Source organism: Canis lupus, chromosome 5, assembly GCF_003254725.2.
Source record: "Canis lupus dingo isolate Sandy chromosome 5, ASM325472v2, whole genome shotgun sequence".
In the NCBI taxonomy this organism is placed as follows: domain Eukaryota; kingdom Metazoa; phylum Chordata; class Mammalia; order Carnivora; family Canidae; genus Canis; species Canis lupus.
Genome location: NC_064247.1, coordinates 55882459 through 55898033, shown reverse-complemented (window position 1 = coordinate 55898033; position 15575 = coordinate 55882459). Strand labels below are relative to the sequence as shown.

At 41.9% G+C, this 15575-nt stretch overlaps 1 long non-coding RNA gene across 2 annotated transcripts in view; it reads left to right on the top strand.

Annotated features, from left to right (window-relative positions):
* The window catches only part of LOC118354689 (uncharacterized), a 36801-nt gene that overhangs the window by 8417 nt on the left and 12809 nt on the right, over positions 1–15575 (top strand). Inside the window, exons 2-3 of one of the 2 annotated variants that reach the window (XR_004815613.2) lie at positions 1053–1114; positions 2104–5175. This is a non-coding gene — a long non-coding RNA (uncharacterized LOC118354689). Of the gene's footprint in view, positions 1–1052; positions 1115–2103; positions 5176–15575 lie in introns of those variants that run through there. The other variant, XR_007410855.1, reaches the window with a different exon arrangement.

Genomic DNA, 15575 nt, shown 5'->3' with positions numbered 1-15575 from the left:
GATCACCTTCAAAACTCAAGGATTTGGGGATCCCTGGGTGGCTCAGAGGTTTGGCGCCTGCCTTCGGCCTGGGGCATGATCCTGGAATCCCGGGATTGCATCCCACGTCAGGCTCCCTGCATGGAGCCTGCTTCTCCCTCTGCCTGTGTCTCTGCCTCTCTCTTTCTGTGTGTCTCTCATGAATAAATAAATAAAACCCTTAAAAAAAACCTCAAGAGTATACTGGGGGGCTGGGGGGCACCCCAAGGAGCTAGGAGTTGCCCTCCAGAGCAGCTGAAACTGATGGGCAGCAGGAAGCCTGGAGATGCTTCCCAGGTGACTTGAGCTGCATAGAGTGAGATGCTACGGGCAGAGAAGATAAGCAGTCTTGTCAAAAATGAGCCCTGAATTGCAAATCCTAAGCGCAGCTGCATCACTCTATGGAAATAAGTTTGTAGGCAACCTGTTTTCATAGTGAGTATGGCCTGAGCCGAAATCAAGAGTTGGATGCTTAACTGACTGAGCTGCCCAGGTGCCCCTGCAGTGCCAGTTTTAAATGCAAATATAAGAGCATTTATTTTGTATGCAGAATCACCCAAATCATACAATGTATATTTAGTAGTCCATACATATGTATGTATTTGTTCTTAACAAGAACAGTGGAAACACCATACAAAACTAATTCAATAATCTTTGTTTCACCTCTTGATACATGTACATTCTATCTGTACATTCTCTACCTTTGGTTTACTGTGAGCAAGGAAGGGCTGAGAAGCAGAACTATACGGGTAGCCCTGTCTTTCCTTTCTCTTCTATATCATTTTCAGTATCGGTGGTTGGATAACACAGGGAAGTTACACCAGCAAGAAAGGACATAAAGTTCCTTGATCATTTGCCTTTCTTAGAATGCCATTGTCTCCTCTCTGTGTTCAACTAGTGATCAAGAGCACAGACTCCAGAACTAGATGACTCATGTTTGAATCTTGGCCCCCAGACCAACTATTTGTGTGACTTTAGACAAGACACCCTGTGTCTCAGTTTCTCATATGGGATAATGATGTTCTATCTTTTAGGGTTGTTATGAGAATTAAATGAATTACACCTGTGAAGCACTGAGGACCGTTGTCTGATCATAGTGAGTACTATATACATGTTCCTATTATTATCATTATTATTACGCACCAGGCATATTCTAGGGACACAGCAACAAACAGAAATAGACAACAGTCTCTGCTCTCATTGAGCCTACGTTCAGGTGATGACATTTCTGCTATATAATTCTCTCTCTAATGAAGAAATGGAGCATTTTTGCTACTGTGCCAATCCTTATGAAGGAACCATCACTACCAGCAGGTCTGTTTTGATCCAAATCCAAAATTCCCAGAGAAGGTTATGATTCGCCCAGCTTGGGCCAATCACCTGTGGCCAGTCGGGGCAGGGGACAGGGTCACATTGTTTAAAATTGCCACCTCTGTGGTAATCCTGGAGCTGTGTGTGGTGGCAGTTAGAAAACTGGACATACTGTGCAGACACTGAAAATGCCTGGCACATCGTCCTAGTCACCCACCTCTTAGCAAATCATGCCTAACCTCGACTTTCTTTTCCTTCTTGTATAAATTGCCTAACATCTCCTATAAGGCTGCTTATAGGTGCCCTGCTTAGACCAGCTGCTTAGGACCAGCTGCTCGAGGTACCCTGTTGCTCTGCCTTCTCTGATGTTTACCCTTCCCTCCATGGCATCAGGTACCTGCACCCTCCTCCCCTCCCCTGCCCTGCCCTGTACAGCAGGTACAGAGGAGACTGCAGGCCACGTCTGATCCATGTGATTTCTCACTCCTTTTCAGCCCACCGTGTCTCACTTGTTTGCATCTACACAGCCCCCAAGAGTCAGAGATCCAGGGTTCAAAACCCAGGTTTAGAGCCCCAGAGATATGTTTGCTCCACTCTCTGGGACTCGGAGAAGGAAAGAAGCCCAGGCAGGGCCACTTGGAAATCAGGTGCCAAGTCAGGAACAGAACTGGGGTCTCTCTCTTTCCACTAAGTCCTCCCTAAACCCAGAAACACTTCTCAAAGAATCCTGTCACTGGCTGTTAGATTTCAGCTCCTATCTCCTTTATGGTGCAGAATTGCCTCCACCCCCTACACCGCGTGCTGGTAACTGGGTAGACCCTCTGCTGTAGACACACCGTCCACTACCACTTCCTGGGCAACCATGTCCACATTGCTCCCTGCTGCTGCTGGGGTCCAGATGCTCGTGTCCTTTGGGAAGGTGCTGAGGTTAGTGGCTGATGAATGGGGGAGGCAGGATGGGCGACATAGAATAGCTGTCCGCACAGCCATGACGGCCAGTGACAGGATGGTCGTGGGCAGCTGGGATCACAGCTGGGAATCAGATTAAGGAACTGAATAAGAAATGGACAGAGCCTTGGTTTCTGGAAAAAGTCAAGATGAGAGCAATCAATATGTGGAGGCTCTGGGCAGAGGGTGATGGAGTCAGGAGAAGGGCAAAGATTTAGGTTCATGTTCTGACACCAAGGAATGCAACCAGGGAGTCATTTGACCTACCTGAGCCTTTACCTTCTCAACTCAAAGATGACTCCTTGCTTCATGAGGCTACAAAGAGGTTGTGGGACAGACCTCACTGCTCTGAATCTCTATCTCCTTGTCCATGAAATGAGAATATTAATTATACCTAATTCATGGGGTTTGGAGAAGTTTAGAACCTTACGTGAAAAATAATTAATGAGCTTGGCATGTCTAGCTGCTCAGTAAATGGTTGCAAGCTATCGAGATCTCAATTAAGAAAGCTCAAGCAGAAAGAACAATTTATTCAAAAGCTCTTCCATCTTCCCCCTCTCTCCCTACAACACTATTTTTAAGGCCTACCCCCTCAGCCCTTTGGAAACTGACAACTATAAATGTTTGAAGATACAACAGACTCCCTCTGGAAGTAGTAAACTCCTTGTTCCCAGAGAAAAATGAACAAAAACTAGATAATGTATTGGGGGCACATAGCAGAAGGGCTTCAACCAGCTGATGGGATGGAGGTGAGGGGAGGAAGGCACAAGGCTATAGGCCCTCAATGATCTTTTCCAGACTCTCTCTCCCATAGTGCCCACCCATCCCCGGATTTCGGGATGGGCAGTGACCACTGAAAACTCTCATCTGGGCAACACTAAGGAAAATCCTGCTGAGAATTGTCCATCAGAAAAGTCCATGATACACAGGCCCCTCCACATCGCCATGCATGCCTGTGTTTGGGTGATATCCCTTTCTTAGAGCTGGGGGTGGGGGCCAATCCTACAAGAAAATTTGGTGCTGATGGCTGGCCAGTGGAACCCTCAGTCAGAGCCTGGCTAACAAGGGATCTGCAGTGATCACGGAGAATCCTTAGACCAGAAATGAGCCTTCTCGAGGGCAGGAATGAAGAACTCAGGAGACCAGCTCATTGACCTTCCCTCCTGGACCTTCTCAGGCATCTACACCACATATCAGAACTGGGCACAAACACAGACCAGTCATCTGATTACATAATTCTCTGCTCTGGGAGGGACGGGGTGCAGCACAATCCCTTGGTGGGGAGGTTTTCCTTCAAAAAGCATAGTCAAGGGGCACCTGGGGGGCTCAGTGGTTGAACATCTGCCTTTGGCTCAGGGCGTGATCCCAGGGTCCTGGGATCGAGTCCCACATCGGGCTCCCTGCAGGGAGCCCGCTTCTTCCTCTGCCTATGTCTCTGCCTCTCTCTGTAGGTCTCTCATGAATACATAAATAAAATCTATTTTAAAAAATAAAATTAAAAAGCATAGTCAATATCCTAATTTTATTTTTGGAAAATAAATACAAATCCTCTCTTTTTTGACTCCATGAACAACAGAGTAAAAGCTCAACAAAATCTTGGCTAGTGGAGCTGTTTCTACCTAACCCCAGCAGCCAAGAATATTCCCAAGATTGGGGGAGGGGAGAATGTTCCCCTGTAAGATCCGCATCATTACCTCTGGGAATGTGAAACTTTTCTGTTCCTCTGAACAGAAGGTATGTGTTCGAAAGAACCCAGTACTCTGATATAGATTAAGCAATGTTTTACATGGCAGTGGAGTTATTAGTTACAGTTTATGCAGATGTTCAACTTTACTAGGTAATACCACCTGTTTTCCAAATTACTTTGACTCACTGATGCATTCATCCACAAGGGGTGAAAGCTCATTTTGCTCCAGCATTTGGGAATGATTAATTTTTAACTCTTGTCAGTCTGGTAGGTGTGAAATAGTATTACATTATGGTGTATATTGCATTTCCCTGATTAATGAAATTAAATACATTTTAACATGTTTGTGAGCCATCTGTGTTTCCTCTTCAGTGAAATTTCTATTCATTTCTTCTGCCCATTTTTAATTCGGTTGTTTGTCTTTCCATATTGATCTTCATATAATCTGGATATCAACACATTATTTATATATGTGTCCTTGTTTATGGCTTATCTATATCTCTTAGTTTTAATGTAATCGAATGTATCAATCTTTTTCTCTATGATTTGTCTTTGCCTTCTTTTAAAAATCTTCCCTACTCTAATAAAGTTATTTTTCTATGTAAATTTTAAAACTTGTATACTTATACTTTTCTCATACAGGTCTGACCAACCTGGCTAAAGACTAATGTAAGAGTCAAAAATTATGTTTTCCTTAAAGTTAGTGAATTGTCCCAGTACTACCTTGAAAAATCTATTCTTTCACTTTGAACTAAAATGACTTCTCTGTAGTAAAATCAAGTTCTGTATATATTTGGGTTCTGTACATATTAGTCAACACCACTCTGTCTTTATGACTATAAGTTTATAATAATTCTTGATACCTTGCCAGACACGTCTTAACGTTTTCTTCCTCTTCAGGAATGTATAGGTCTTCAATAAAGGCACACAAAAATTTAGAAAGAGACTTGTTCCAAGAAAACAATTCTGATTTTTATTGTAATTGTGTGGAAATTATTGATCAATTTGATAGATTTGACATCTTTATGATATTGACTTTTCCAATTCGTGAACATTTAAAAAATTTTATTTATTTGCATTTATTTAGATCTTGTTTCAGAGTTTTATTATTTTTTCTCTGTAATTGAGTATCTTTTTTTTAGATCTAGTCCTATATACTTTATTTATTTTGATGCTGTTGTAAATAGTGTCCTGTTTTACTGCATTTTCTGTTTATGGTGTATAGAAATAAAATATATTTTTGTACCTGGATTTTATATCCTGTTGATTTACTAAATTTTCTTATACTTTGAGGTGTTCTGTGTACACAGGCATATCATGAGCAAATAGTGACAGCTTTGTTTCTTCCATTTCAGTCCTTGTACATTTTATAACCTGTGTGTGTGTGTGTGTGTGTGTGTGTGTGTGTGTGTGTGCCTACTGTGGTGGCTAAGACCTCTAGTACAGAGCTGAATGAAAAATCATGATTTGCGGGCATCCATGTCTTGTTCCTCATCTTAAAGAGAAATGCTTTAAACATTTTGCCATTAAGTATTATTATTGTTATAGGCTTTTTTGTACATGTTCTTCATCAGATTAAGGGAGTTCTCTTTCATTCTTAGTTTGCTAAAAGGGTTTCTACTTTTTAACTTCTTTTCTTTTTATTTTTCCTTTCTTTTTAAAGAGAGAGAGAGAGTGCGAGTGGGGAGGGGCATAGGGAAAGAGAGAGAGAGAATCCCAAACAGGCTCCATGCCCAGCACAGAACCCCACGTGGGGCTTAATCTCATGACCCTGAGATCATGACCTGAGCCAAAATCAAGTCAGACGCTTAACTGACTGAACCACTCAGGCGCCCTTACTTTTTGTTTTTTTATATATATGTCTGTTTCTTAACTTCCCAGCATAAGATTTTCCTATTTATCTTTTGTTATTTTTTTAAAAAGCTTTATTTAGGTATAATTTACATATTGTATGATTCACCCCTGCTAAACATACAATTCAATGGTTTTTAGTAAATGTACTGAGTTGTGCAATCATCAGCAAAATCCAATTGTAGAACATTTCCACCATCCCCAAAAGACTTGTCATGCACATCTTTAGTCAATCCCTATTCCCTCCTCCATCCTCAGGCAAACACCAATGTGCTGCCTGTCTCCATAGATTTGCCTTTTCTGGACATTTTCTGTCCAGAAAATTCCATTGTATGTGGAATCATACAATGTGAACTTTTAAAATTTTGGTTTCTTTCATTTAGCATAATATTTTTGAAGTTCATCCTTGTTAGTAGCATGTTATCAGTAGTTCATTCCTCTTATTGGTGAACAGCATTGCATTGTATGGGTAACATATGGTTTGTTTTTCAAAATAATGTTGCTATAAACTCTCACGGACATCTTTCTGTGGACACATGTTTTCATTTATCTTTAGTAGGTATCTATGAGCCAAATTACTAGGTCATTAAACACAAATTTACATTGAACTTTTAAGAAACTGCCAAACTATTTTCTAAAGTGGATGTATCATTTTAAAATGCCAGCAATGTGGGCAGCCCAGGTGGCTTAGCCATTTAGCACTGCCTTCAGCCCAGGGCGTGATCCTGGAGATCGGGATCGAGTCCCATGTCAGGCTCCCTGCATGGAGCCTGCTTCTCCCTCTGCCTGTGTCTCTGCCTGTCTCTCTCTCTCTCTCTGTGTTTCTCATTAATTAAAAAAAAGGGACTTTAAAATGCCAGCAGTGTATGAGGGTTCTGATTTCTTCACATCTACTCCCACAGTTATTACTGTTTGTCTTTTTAATTATAGCCATCCTGGCAGGTGCAAAGTGACATCTCCTTGTGATTTTAATTTGCATTTTCCTAATGGCTGAGCACTTCTTAATGTGCTTATCAGCTATTTATATGTCTTCTTTGGTGAAATGTCTATTTAGGTCTTTTGCCTATTTAAAAAATTGGGTTATCTTCTTGAGTTGTAAAAGTTCTATATATTCTGGATATTAGACCTTTATCAGAATTAGGATTTACAAATATTTTCTCCTAGTCTGTGGCTTATCTTTATATCCTTTTTTTTTTACTTAACGTATTTTTAAATAGTTTTTTTTAAAGATTTTATTTATTCATGTGAGACACAGAGAGAGAGGCAGAGACACAGGCAGAGGGAGAAGCAGGCACCATGCAGGGAGCCCGATGTGGGATTCGATCCTGGGTCTCCAGGATCAGGCCCTGGGCTGAAGGTGGCGCTAAACCGCTGAGCCACCCAGGGATCCCTCTTTATATCTTTTTAATGGTGTCTTTTAAAGTACAAAATTTTATTACGTTTGATCCATCAATTTTTTCTTTTATGAATCATGCTTTTAGTGTCATATCTAATAACTCTTTGCCTAATCCAAAGTCAAGAAGATTTTCTCCTGTGTTTTCTTCTAAAAGCTTTATAGCTTTAGCCTTGAATTTTGGTCTGATATATTTTGAATTAATTTTTGTGTGTGGTATGAGTAAGGGTCTAAATTCATCTTTTTGCATGTAGATATCCAACTGTTCCAGCAACATTTGTTGAAAAAACTTGTTGATTTTTAATAACCCTTTTGTGAACAGAGAATAAAGACTTATGACAGTAATCCTTTCAGGTTTGTAGAGATGTACTTTATGATCCAGTAGATGTTCGATGTTCATAAGCGTTTCAACATGTGCTTGGACAAAATACACATTCTGCAGGTTATGGTGCATTGTTATATATATACCCATTAAATCAAACTTGAGAGTACATTAGTTCAAATCTTCTGTATCTGTACTTATTTTTTTGTGTCTGATCAATTACTGATTGACTTATGTTAAAATCCACTAATGTGATAGGACATTTGTCTTTTTCTTCTTGTCCTTTCAATTTGTAATTTATATATCTCAAGGCTGTGTTACTAACTTTCATTAACTTGTGATCTGATCATTTTATCATAAGGCAGTGACCCTCTTTATCCCTGGCAATATTTTTTGCCTTGAAGTCTATTTTGTCTGATATTGATATCTTTTAGGAAGACAGTCCAGAGACTATATACTTGGAAGATATGACCCAGTGAGATAATAAATTCTGCCTAAAACATAGCTTCTTTGCACAGCACCTCTCTTCCCTGCCTCCCAGCCAGGCTCACATTCTTGTACTAACTAATGGCATATTAGTTGAACAGGCACCATCTCTCCCTTGGGATGCCAGAGAACACTAACAATTTTAACAAGTCATTCAAATCATTTGTTGTTTGGTATAAGTAAGCCAAACACGACAGAGGAAGAAGGTTCTGTCTTCAAAGCCAGACAGAACTAGGAAACTTGAGTATGCCAGGAGAAGTGGGTTTATGTCCTAAAAGAAAGTGAAATGTTTTGGGTTCTTGATTTCTTGTCTGATGCACAATATCTCCACATATGTGAAATATAAAGCACAGAAACTGGTGGCTCTACCAGCTTCTCCTGCAATCCAACCTGGACTCAACAGAAAGGCATATACTGCCATATTTAACAGACTCTGAAGCAGTTGGACAAGTCAGGCAAATGGGAGTAAGACTTCTCCCCACCCAGACTTCACCACTCACACATCTAAGGAGAGAGTACCTCCTTCTCCTCACCGGTGGAAGCCAAATAACTTTTTTGGGCTAGAGAGGAGACCTCTGTATCCTGAGAGAAATAACCTCCCCCAGTGTGGATGAAGGCCTTGGTCTCAACCAATACACCAAGGGAAAATCCACTTACTCAGCACTTATTCTGTGCTGAGTCTTTGGCCTACCTGATTTCATCCATTCTATACAACAACCCTGTGAGGAAGATATTATCATCATTATCTTACAAGCGAGATCACTTAGGCCTGTATAAATTGAACTTCCAGGGATCCCTGGGTGGCGCAGTGGTTTGGCGCCTGCCTTTGGCCCAGGGCGCGATCCTGGAGACCCGGGATTGAGTCCCACATCGGGCTCCCGGTGCATGGAGGCTGCTTCTCCCTCTGCCTGTGTCTCAGCCTCTCTCCTCTCTCTGTGTGACTATCATAGATAAATTAAAAAAATTAAAAAAAAAAAATTGAACTTCCAGGAGACAGTCAGCCAGCAAGTGGCAGAGCAAGGATTTGAATCCCAGCACTTCTGACCTTCTTTTTTGAAGGAGAACCAGAGCATCTGGCTTCTGCAGAGGAGAATTTTCAGTCCACCTGGAGCAGTTAGGAGGGCACCTTTCCTCCTCCCTTCTGAGCACTAGTGCTTGGTACAGGGGAAATATCAGGGTGGCACTGTGGGCCAGGAGTGCTAGGAACCTAGGTGTAAATCCCACTGGTGTACCACTCACCAGCTGGACGACACTGAGCAAGTTACTTAACTTCTCGGGAACTCAGTTTCCTCATCAGTAACTGACAGGGTTAATAACAGTTCCTGTTCAGAGGATAGTCAGGAGGGCAACCCCGGTGGCTCAGAGGTTTAGCGCCACCTGCAGCCCAGGGCGATCCTGGAGACCCGGAATCGAGTCCCACTCAGGCTTCCTGCATGGAGCCTGCTTCTCCTTCTGCCTGTGTCCCTGCCTCTCTCTCTCTCTCTGTGTGTCTCTCATGAATAAATAAAATCTTTATAAAAAAAAGAGGACAATCATGAGCATTAGATAATTTGACACATAAAGCACTATGTTCTGTGTTTCCTTAGATGTTGGATTTGTCTATTGGGCATCCATTCACCACAGAATCAACTGCATTAACTGTCATTTCTTGGGTTTATCGATCCAGGAAGAGGCTGACCATCCCAGAGCCAGCAATTCCTAATGACAATATCAACCTACCCCTGACCTTGCCTTTTATAGGCAAACCAGTGAGTCTTGAGTCTATACTGCCTCACCCACCTCCTTATCTAACCCTCATACAGCAAACCCTAATCATCCCAGGGCTGGTACTAGAGACCACCCGAGAGCCCAAAGCCTGCCAGAATTCTTCCAACTTTCTACCCTGCCCTGCCTTATCTTTCTGGAAGAAATCCCAACAAAGGCTCTGGCCTAGACTTTCCCTCACTCTTTCTCTCTCCTGACCAGCACTGGTGCTTTCCCCTGTGGCTCTGCCCCATGACAGGCACTGACCTCCTTCTGGGATCTGTGAGGAAAATGTTTTACTTTCAAGCCCTGTTGTTTCCTGCTGTGGCCACACCAACTTTACCAGAACCGCATCCAACATGCGCATTCTTAGAACAGCTTGGCAGTTTTGGGTCTGGGGCAAACTTCCAATAACTGTTAGCTGTTACTGATAATGTCATTATTCTAGACCAGGTGTCTATTAGTTCTGTGACCATAAACAAGCCTGTTTCTGAGCTTGTTTCCTTTCTTAGCCTGTTTCCTTAGGCTACCAATGGGGATTCACTGATACTACAATTTCAGTGAGATGGTTTTGAAGACCAAATATGTAAAAAGTAAATATTAGTTTATTTTCTCTTTTCTGCCTCTGTCTCTTTCTAGAAGCTCCCTGAGAGAAGAGTTATCTTGAGCTCACAGGGGGGTTTGTGGTCATAGGGGGCCTCGTAGCCTCAGGGTCTGGGCTGACCGAGATTGTGATGAACCCTGCACTCCAAGACTGGTTCTCAGGCTCTGGCCAATTGTCTACTTCTCAACTTCAGGAAATGGTCCCTCCCAGGCCCAACAGTCCGGGTGGGGGGAGGGGGGCATGACCCAGAAGTGACAAGGGCCCCACTTCCCAAGGCCCAGGCTTTGGAGAACAGGTATACAGAAGGACTCCAGGCCCCAAGAACAGCTTGTACACAGGTGTGGGCACTTACAGACCTGATGTACCCAGACCACTTTTTCCATAATCAACCAATTAGTAAGCTGTCCTCAGAATTATTTAGTGAGCACTGTGGGGAACCTGGTCTCTGCCTTCACAAAGCTTAGTATGAGTTACAGACATAAAATGTACCAAACCACTTTTTTGGAAACTGCAAATGGGCTGCATTCCAGAATTTCAGTTGTAAATCAGTGCTTGGTTCTTACAATAATAATTGTTCTTTGGGGGAATAAAAAAATTCTACCCTGTTTTGTATATTGTATTCTTGGCCCCATCCATGGAAAAATATTTCATCTATTGGATCTTTTTTTAAAGATCTTTTTTATTTATTAGAGAGAGAGAGAGAGAGAAACAGGCAGAGGGAGAAGCAGGCTCCATGTAGGGAGCCTGACTTGGGACTGGATCTCGGGTCTCCAGGATCACGCCCTGCGTGGAAGGCGGCGCTAAACTGCTAAGCCACCAAGGCTGCCCTATCTATTGGATCTTATTATAAACAGCAGCAAATATTTGTAATTAAATGTTGTAGGAAAAAAATACAACTGAAAAAAGTAAACCATTTTATTTGTCCTGACACAGAATATATACTACGTAAATGTTTGTATACAAATGTTGTAGACAAAGGACTAATCTTTTCTGAATCTCAGTTTTCTTCATCAGGACTTGGTCACTTGCTTCTGACAGGCACTAGTGAGTTTTGTAATTGATTCTGGATGAGTTACAAAATTCAGACTTTCAAAAGCTAAATGTTAGGTTTACTTTTAAAAATTAGAAATGAGGGGATCCCTGGGTGGCTCAGCGGTTTGGCGCCTGCCTTTGGCCCAGGGCGTGATCCTGGGGTCTGAGGATCCAGTCCCACATCGGGCTCCCTGCATGGAGCCTGTTCCTCCTCTGTCTGTGTCTCTGCTTCTCTATGTGTCTCTCATGAATAAATAAAAATAAAAAAATTAGAAATGAAAGTAAAACAAGCAAAAAAGCTTTTTTAAAGAAAAACTTGAAGTCAAAAGGCAAATGACAGACTGGGAAAAATTATTTGCAGTTTGTATCAGAAAGGATAAATCCCCCTAATATATGCAAAGCTTCTAGAAATAGAGGAGAAAAAGACCATCAATCTAACAGATAAAGCTGAGCAAGATACCAGAATGGGTAAGCCACAAATGACCCTTAAACATATGCAAAGACGGTCAATTCGTTCAAAATAGGAGAAATACAGTATTTTTTTTAGGAATTTATTTATTTATTTATTTATTTATTTATTTATTTATTTATTTATTTATTTATAGCATGAGCAGGGGGAGGGGCAGACTCAGAGGGAGGATCTCCAGTAGGATCCACACTGAACCCAGAGCCTGACTTGGGGCTCTATTCCATGGCCCCAAGATCATGACCTGAACTGAAACCAAGAGTTGGGCTCTTAACCAACTGAGCCACCCAGGCACCCCTCCAGGTATATCTTTTTTTTTTTATCATTTTGATTATTTTAAACATGTAAATGTACTACCTACTCAAAAAAATCTTAATGAAAAAAATGTGTACAATAAAATAATGTGCTCCTCAATCACAGTCTATCCTCTTAACCTGTTTCATTTTTCTTTCTGACAATTATATCTAAAATGATGTTATTGTGTTTACTTTTTTCTCCCCTCACTAGACTAGGGTAAGGGTGTTGCTTTTCCATTGATTACTATATTTCCAACACTAATATTATGCCTGGCTCAGAGTAGGTGCTCAAGGAATAGTTGTTGGATGAGTGAAATATCTGCTTAATTCTCTCAGTATATACCTGACCGGATGCCTCACTGAATGAGTACCCTAATGCCCAAGACCCTCTTCTAGATGAGGGTCAATTCAGGTGCCAAATGTTAGAAAATGGTTAACTTTAATATCTTCACGTAGGTTTCCCTTCAGCATTTTAGTTCTGCAGTCATGATGGGGACTTGTGGGCTCAGGTGAGATGTGCTGCACATCTTGCCACACTGTCAGAGTGGAAAGAAGTTGGGTTTGGGGGTCACAGAGATACGGCATCCAACCCTACTCATAAGGTCTGTGACCTTAGGCATCTCTGGCCCTCAGTTTCCCCAACTGTAGAATGGGGATGCTTATGCCTAGCTCTTGGGATTGCTAAGAGAATCAAATGCTATCATGGGCACAACACGTGGCACCCAATTAATGTTATTATTTCTTGGCTTTCCAGCTGGTTTATTGCATCAGCTGTTTTCAGAGTTCTCCCCCCTTCCTTGGTTTATTAAGTAATATTTGTAAAAGTTTATAACAAGTCACAGATTGGCAGCCTGCACCTTTGTTTTGATTGGCTCTCAAAGTGTTTAACAAAAATCTGACTTAATTGCCAACATTTAGAAACTAGGAATCTTACATAAAAATCTGGATTTGTGGCTTCATTGGAAACATCTGCATGACCACAATCGCTGGAGCTTGGTGTTGACGTCGTGCTGGCTCATAGTCCCCATGACTCTCTACCACTTTCCACCTCGTCACCCCTCATTGGCCTGGCCAACCAGCCACTAGAGGCTTTGAGTCCCTAGCTCAAACCCCTCATTTATAAAGTGCTTCCACTTTCTTCTCTTACCTGAATTTTACCCTTGAGGGAGATGTTAATATCATCCCCCATCTTATAGAGGAAGAACTGAAGCAGAGCTGTGATGACCTATTCAGGGTTGTTAAACCAGCAACAGCAATAAACAGCCAGCGTTTATTGGGTATTTAACATGTGCCAGGAATTATTCTAAGCACATTACATGTCTTCATTAATTTAATCCTCATAACAATTTTATTAGATATTTCTGTTATCCCTATTTTACAGATGAGGACATTGAGACAAGAGAGGTCAAGTGACTCTACCAAGGTTATACCGCTAAAAGCTCAAAATGAACCCATCTCCTGCATCCTAATCTGCATTATAAGGCAGTGCAGTCTTTCTTTCTTTCTTTCTCTTTCTTTCTTTCTTTCTTTCTTTCTTTCTTTCTTTCTTTCTTTCTTCTTTCTTTCTTTCTTTCTTCTTTTTTTTTCTTTTTCTTTTTCTGTCTTTTTTTACTAATTGGTTAATCTATGGCCCCAGCTTCTGGTAAGATTTTGCAAGAGTTTATAGTGGGGGGGCAGAGGGGTTACATTTTGTAGTATTTGTGCCCTGCTGTACTCCCATCACTTAGAACAATGCCTGGCAGGTGGCAGACGTGTAAGAAATATTGGAAGAATATGGCAATAGAGGCATTCATTATCCATTATCAACTCTAGTACTCTCGGTGTCTGTTAACTGGTTAACTAATTAGCATAGAGATGAGGATCTACTATGTGGGCATATGATGGGTTCCTTGCTCTTGAGTAGCTCAAGTGGAGGTGAAAAACACTGACAAATAAAATTCAGATACAGGATATACATGGACAAGTCACTCGCCAAGAAAGTTACCTTCCCCCTTCAAAACGATCAATTCCCAATAAAGGCTATCATGCTAATTTTCTTTAGAGTTTATATTTTCAATGGTGAAACTAGGTGCATGAGACTGAAAGACCCGAAGTTTGGAATAGTTTTGCAATGAAAACCCAAGACAAAAAGCTCTTTGAAAGCATCTCCTGCTACAATACTCCTATGTTGCTAGGATAGGCTCACTGGGATCCAACAGAGACAGTGAAGTTGAACATGCTTGATCAAACTAATTTCTACCACTGTTTCCCCTAGAGGGTTTCTGGAGAATGCAGGCAAGGACTGTAGACTTCTGGCCTTATGTTTTTCTGTTTTTCTGATATTGTTGTGCCCTGGAGTTGGCTCTATAAAAAGCTGGTCACCTAGCATTGTCTGTAACCCTTTCTTCTTTCTCTTTCTTGTCCATCATCCTCCTTCGCTTCCCTCCCTCCCCATCTCTTTCCATTGTCATCCTTTCCCCTCTCTTTCTTCCTCCTTCCCTCCCTCCTTTCCTTCCATCTTTTCATTATCCATTATTTCATTTTCTCCCACAATAATCCTGTAAAGTGGTCAGAGATTACCATTCCAATTTAATGAGGAACTTAAGTCACAGAGAAGTGAAGTCATTCTTTTAGGATTATCCACCCCCACCACATTCCCCCCAGCAGATCTGAATCTCAGGTTACATGCCTTCTACCACCCACACTCCCTCCAGTAGATCTGAGTCTCAGATCTTTTCTCTTTCTGTATAGGCCAGGTTACAATATGCCATGGTGGACCATTGGTCCCAGACCCAGCAGTACCTACCTGACCTTTCTGCTACAGCACTACCATGAGGAATAGTAGTAGTTTCTGGGTCACAATTCCAAATTCCTAGAAGGTGGCTCTATATAGAAAAGGTGTCTACCTGGGGAAAGAGTCAGGGAAGCTGAGCCCACACTCCTCATGCAGAAGTCATGGCCAGAGGACTTGACAGGAAAGTTCATCCAAAGGGATTCCACACCTGTCCTGCAACTCTTTCTTGCACTTCCAGATCTCAGGCTTCAATGGGATCATTCACTGTCAAGAAATTTTTGAACAGTATAACCATTCTGCAGGAAGAATGGTATACCTAGAAGGTTATCTCAAGGGAGAGAATGAGGATGCTCAGGCAGGAGTGGACAGAGTTAAGGGAGCCAACCAGTGATGGTGAAACACTCTGGGACCAGCAACAGGAGAACAGGAGAACAAGTCCTACGTGGGCCTGGAGGGGGAGACGCAAGAAGCTGTCATTGCTGAAAACAGAGAGGACTAAAGTCTCTTGGGTGGGTTAGAGGGCGAAGGTTACAGCCACTGTCCAAACCTCAGAAGCAGAGGAGGCAGAGCAAGAAATATCCAACTGCTCTCTCCTCCCACACAACCTGAAGCCACTTGCATGATGGGTTTATAGGAGTCAGCCTC